The sequence below is a fragment of the Delphinapterus leucas genome, chromosome 21, assembly GCF_059928025.1.
Source record: "Delphinapterus leucas isolate spDelLeu-1000000601 "Yukka" chromosome 21, BTC_Dleu_Yukka2, whole genome shotgun sequence".
Classification (NCBI taxonomy): domain Eukaryota; kingdom Metazoa; phylum Chordata; class Mammalia; order Artiodactyla; family Monodontidae; genus Delphinapterus; species Delphinapterus leucas.
The window spans coordinates 11,923,823-11,929,844 of NC_143149.1; the positions used below are offsets into that span (position 1 = coordinate 11,923,823).

Here is a 6,022-nt window from a genome sequence, read left to right on the forward strand (position 1 = left end):
TGATGGCTGACTACTTTTTGTTTAATGCCCTCTGATCTCGTTTTCTGGTCCATTGCTTTACTACAGTCTGACTTTTCAAAAGTAAGCAGCGGTCTTCTTAATAAATCCGGTGGGGTGGCAGTCAGGGTCCATTCAGGAAAACAGGCTAGTCTCTGTATTCTAAGGGATAAAGGGTCTAACGTGCAATCTGCTGCTTCCTCACCTGAGAGAAGAGTGAGGAGAAGCTGCTCCTGCGGGTTGCGGAGGCTGGCAGGCCTGGGCCTGAGCCCAGGCGGCAGACCTGGGAGCTGGCCTGGGCAGGCTGCAGTTCTGCTGGGCTCCCGCAGTGGCCCGTCTGCCCTGCGGGGACGGGGTAGTTCTCAGGATCTGGGGCACGGAGCCGCTGTCAGCCTTGTCCGGGGTTCTGCCCTCTGCTTCTCTTCTGTCTCCTCTTGTGGCAGACTCACCAGGAGCCATGCTGGGGCTCTGAGGAGTGGCCCCTGGCCTCTGCCGGGTCCCTGAGGGTGGGGTGACACGGGGAAGGCGGCACAGGGGGCCCTTGCCCACCCCCCCTCCTCCCGGGCTTGCTTTCATGGTGACACTGTCACGTCCTTCACCTGCTTGAGACACTTCAGCCGTAGCTCCCATGAGAGTTTTTGTCTCTGATTTTGTCCTCTTTCCCTTCGCTTGTGGCCCTCCTCCTACCTGGGACTCTGAGACGTGTGACACAAAGCTCGAAGTCAGAGCTTTAATGTGCTTCACATATATTTTCCATTTAGATTTTATAGAGTTTTATGATGCTTAATGTCTGTTTGTTTTGTTTTGTTTTTTTGCGGTACGCGGGCCTCTCACTGTTGTGGCCTCTTCCGTTGCGGGACGCACAAGCTCAGCGGCCATGGCTTACAGGCCTAGTCGCTCCGCGGCATGCGGGATCTTCCCGGACCGGGGCACGAACCCGTGTCTCCTGCATCGGCAGGCGGACTCTCAACCACTGCACCACCAGGGAAGCCCGATGCTTGATGTTTTGAATTTTTATTTTATGCGTTTATCCTTTTGGGTTTTATAAAATGCCTGGAAAGCCTTTTTCTGTGTGAAAATTATGAAAATAGTCATTACTTTTCTTCTAGTCTTTTTTAAAAAAGCGATTCTTTTATACTTAATCTTCAGATCACTTTCCCATCATTATTTAACATGTTCAAGGCCAAACTCACCACCTTTCCTTTGTAACCAGTTCTGCCTTCCAGCGACGTTTGTACCGCTGTAAATCTCCGCCATCCAGACACAGGATCTTCTTTGATTCTCGCTTCATCAAGTTTCTTTCTCGGCTGTTTCTATAAAACATCCTCTTTTTTCTCCACCTTAGTCTTTGACTCCCTACTCCGTTTTCTTATTGGGTCTTCCTCTAACTCCTAAGAAATGAGTGTTTTTCAAAATACTGTGTAGGCAGGGCATGTGTACCTTGTTACCGTTGTGTGACCAAGGCAGCCACAGCTCTTGGCACATACGAGAACCTGTATTTATTGTATGACTTGGTGAATATCAGTGGGTGAATATACGTCTGTCCTTGTTCTCTATTTTCAGGATATTTCCACATTGACATCCAGATGTTACCTGCAGAACAGAGTGTCCCAAAATGGTCTCATGCAGTGGACATGGTACATTTAAGCAAGATATTGTGTCACATTCTCATGAAGAACGTGGTGAAATATGGACTTGTTAACCTCTTAGTTAGACATGCTAGTAATTGAGTGACCTTACCCAAAGGTGTCCATGAAGGATCAGTGGAATCTGAAGAGGAAATTTCTTTGGGCTAGTTCTAGGATTTTGGCGATAGCTCCAAGTTCAGTCTTTTTTATTAATATCTTAGAGGAAAACATAAGTTTATCAGACTTGCAGATAGGACAAGATGGGGAAACAGGGCTCATGAGAGAATCAGGACCCTAATGTCTCGTAGACTACTTGGTTTGAAGTAATAAACTAAATGAAATTTAATGCAACACTGAAAGGCCTTGCACCAGGGTCTAAAAATCTATTGTGTAAGTACAGGATTGCCTGGTGAAAACACAGGGGGGAAGGACAGAAAACTTTTCACTGGTAATTTGAGCTCAGCATAAAGAGTGTGACCTGGTTTCTGAAAATGTTAAGGTGCTCTTATATGATCAGAAGAATAAATTCTGGGTTTTCCTGTGATGTTACACCTAGAATACTGCGTTTGGTTTAGGGGTATCAGTCACCTGGAGCTTGTTCAGAGCTAAGGGCTTAGGGACCGTGAAGAGCCTGGGGATAACGTCCCAGGAGAAATGAGTGGTGAGAAGGCGAATGCTGAGCCTGAAGAGGAGAGTATTTTGGGGGAGTGAGGAGGTGTCTCAGAACTGAGGGATCATATAATTTATTGTCCAAACCAGGACTCTTTGAGAGTGAAAGAAGGTACTGTTAGTAGTTATGCTGGGATGATGGGCACACATTAGGACCGTCCTGGGCAAATGAGAACATGATCTCCTAATTATAATCATCTTAAATATTTGAAGGTCTGTTATATGAAAGACAAGACTTCACCTGTGCAAGTGATAGGACCAGTGGATACAACTACAAGAAGACCTGCACCTTCTTCCTCATAATGAACTCCTGTCTGATTTCTTCAGTTGTTGAAGAATGGAATAGGTTACCTTACAAGGTGGTGTGTTTCCCATCACTGCCGATGCCAAGAATTTGTATAGCTGCCCTTTCGAAGTCTTTATAATATACAGATCAGGTGAATCAACTTGTACCAATCCATCAAGTATTTGTGTACTTACTCTTCCCGAGTACTCGGCAGATGTCCATTTTCTCATTACGTGTGGCGTCTAGCCCTGTGCCTGTCACTAGAGGAGGTTGGGATCTGTGGCTTTGATGGCTTTCACAATAGGCCTGGCTCTGCAGTTGGTTGATCTCTTGTCCCAGCTACAGACTCCATCTGTTCTGCATCAGGGCATAGTGACCTCTACTGCTGTTGTCTTGTTCACTATAATGTCTTCCCGATGCCTACATGCCTCTCTTTTTATTTTTGTCTTGGGTTTTATGCTAAATAAAAGATGTCTCCTCTTCCATGGGCCAGCAGCCTCTTACCTGTTAGGGACCCCAGCTTTGGGTCAGCTCATTTCTTGCTGTGGGTGCTGTGGACATTCCTTGGCTTCCACGGGGCACTGATTCCCTGCTTGAGTCTTTGGTACTTTCTTTAGTCCTTTACAGCAAAAGAGACAGATGTGACTGTTTCTATTTGATATATGAGGTTTAGAGAGGTTAAATAATCTACCGGAGGTGACCCATCCAGTAGGTGTCTAAACCGGATCCAAGCCCAGGTCTCCTCATTTGTCCACTTATTTATTCATTCAGCCAGGGTCTGAGCGCCTGCGTGGTGCCAGGCGTGGTGCCAGGTCCGTCTGCTGCTCCAGATTTGTAACGAGTCCCCTTCCCCTCTCTCCGCAAATACACACTGTAGTCACGCTACTCATTCTGGACCTCCAGGGTGCCCTACTTCTTCCTGCATGGTCAGTAAAGACGGATGCGACCACCGTCCTCCTGTTGTTTGTATTCTAGATGTGCAAACAGATATAGAAGAGTAGTTTTCTTCTTTTTGTTTGTTTGTTTGTTTTTAATTTCTTTTTGATGTGGACCATTTTTTTTTAAGTCTTTATTGAATTTGTTACAATATTGCTTCTGGTTTATGTTCTTTTGGTTTTTTGGCCACGAGGCATATGGGATCTTGGATCCCCAACCAGGGATCGAACCCACACCCCCTGCATTGGAAGGCGAAGTCTTAACCACTGGACCAACAGGGAAGCCCCTAGAAGGGTAGTTTTGTTTTAAACATCTGAGTATTAAGAAGAGAAGCACAGGGTGAAATGGCGGTGTGCTGTGTGGCCCATGACTTACTCTGGGAACCAAGGAAGTGACATTTAAATGGAAACCTGAAGGATAATAGGAGTTAGCTAGAATCGGGGGTGAGATGAGACCATTTTGGGGCACAGAGGAAAGAACAGGTGCAAAGTCTCTGAGCAGGGACACAGTTGATGCCTTGGAGGTTCAGAAAGAATCCAGTGCATGTGTGCATGTATCGGGAGTGGAGGGCAGAAGGTGACTTGATATAAGACTGGAGAGTTAGGCAGGGGCAGGGTCAAGGTCTTGGCAGTTTATCCTGAGACAAAGATATTTTTTCCTTTCCTTTTTGATCTTATTTGTTTTCTGAATAGGTAAAGTCATCACATAATTTGATATTCAAGGGCACCAAAGGGTATAGCAGTCTTGTCTCCTTTCCACCTCTGTCTTCCTGCCATCCATTTCCTTTCCCTAGAGACAATTATATTCTATTTCTCGTGTATCCTTCCATAGATATTCTGTGCACACACTGGCAAACACATAACTATTTTTCCTCACCCTTTTTTTACGCAAATATGAAGGTTCTATATGCCTTAGTTTTGAACATAGTTTGGATGCCATTCCATGGCAGTAGAGAAAGAGCTGTTTCATTCTTTTTTATGGATGCATAGTATTCCGTTGCAAATATGTACTCTAATTTATCTAATTAGATTTATTAACAATAATAATATAATAATAATATAATAAACTTATTAATTTATCTGTTAGATAAATTAGATTTCTCTAAATAGATTGATGGGGGAAGGGCACTATTGCAGAGGTAGAAGATAACTAGTAAACCATTTCAGTAGTTGAGAAAGGGCGTGATGTTGACTTGGATTCAAATAGTGGTAGTGGAGATGGCGATTAAGTGTCTGTATGTAGGAGATCTAACACTAAGATCAGTTCATTGATGGGCTGTTAGGGGTGAAGCAGAGCCATGACTTCTAGCCTTTCAGGCTCAGCAGTTGGGTGGATTATGATGTCACTTAGCAGGCTGGTTAACACTAGAGGAAGGGCAAGTTGAGTTTAAGGCATTTGTGAGACATGCAGGTGGAGATGTGGGGTAGGCATTTGACTTTGCAAGTCTAGAGCTTAGGAGAGAGGGTTAGTCTTAAGATAGAAATTTGAGAGGAATTATCATACAGTAATGAACATTTACAGCAATGGTAATTGAAATTTGGGGAATGATTGACATCACCATAGTCAGTGACGTGGTCAAAATGTTGATGTAGTGGAAAGTGCTTAAAAAAGACATGTCCTTTTAATCTTTGAGAAAATGATAAATGATTCTACACAGTTGTTATTAAAGCTTTCTGAGTGAGTTTGTAGAGATTATTATAATTTGTTGTTTGATAACAACAGTTAGCACATTAGTAAAGTTTGCTGAGGAATTTAATTTAGTGTCCTCCCTAGAAGTTGGCTGCCACACAACTTTGCAAAGCTTATTTATTTACAAACGCATAGTAGATAGTTGGAATTTTGCAATTTTCTTCTAACCATTCCTTTATTCATGCAACACATACTGAGTGCCTACCTTGCATAGGGCAGTGTTCAGGAAGAATATTCATATTTATCATTGTCTTGAGGTAGTTATTGTTTCCAATTGCTTCTTTTACTTTCTAACTATTAATTTCAGTTTGCTGAGTGTCACTGTCTTCAATTTAGTCCTTTGGGTTATTTTGTTAACTCAACGTTGTGATGCACATTTACAGCAGTGGTATTTTGTACCCATACTTTTCTAGTAACAAAACTTCAGACATACGTGAATTGTGCTTAAAATATATATACATATATACATTTATTGCTAAAACAGGGAAGTATATAGTATAATAATCCTCCCAGATTTTTCTTATATAGCCACAAGTTTCTGTTAGTCCTGAGTTCATTTTCCACAAAAGAATAGAAATGGTGGGTGGAGGAGGTGGCTTGTGAGGAATTTAACTCTTTAAAGGTGGCTACAAAGAAATTTCAGAGCCATTGGCCTAGTATAATGGCTACCAACTCTGACCTAAGCATTAACTTAAAAGAATTATAAGTTAATAATTATAAAATTTATAAAATTATGAATCAATAAAAAATTTGTCCTTATCCTAGAAAGAAAAGAAACAAAATGGTATAGAAATAAAAAACATTATAGAAAACAAAA

General features: G+C 42.5%; 1 protein-coding gene and 1 long non-coding RNA gene across 3 annotated transcripts in view; both read left to right on the top strand.

Annotated features, from left to right (window-relative positions):
- WWC2 (WW and C2 domain containing 2) overlaps positions 1-6,022 on the top strand; it is a 164,209-nt gene that overhangs the window by 24,721 nt on the left and 133,466 nt on the right. The window lies entirely within an intron of this gene.
- The window catches only part of LOC149744425 (uncharacterized), a 53,585-nt gene that overhangs the window by 24,142 nt on the left and 23,421 nt on the right, over positions 1-6,022 (top strand). Inside the window, exons 2-3 of one of the 2 annotated variants that reach the window (XR_016391110.1) lie at positions 1,561-1,634; positions 2,508-2,731. This is a non-coding gene — a long non-coding RNA (uncharacterized LOC149744425). Of the gene's footprint in view, positions 1-1,560; positions 2,732-6,022 lie in introns of both variants that reach the window. The other variant, XR_016391109.1, reaches the window with a different exon arrangement.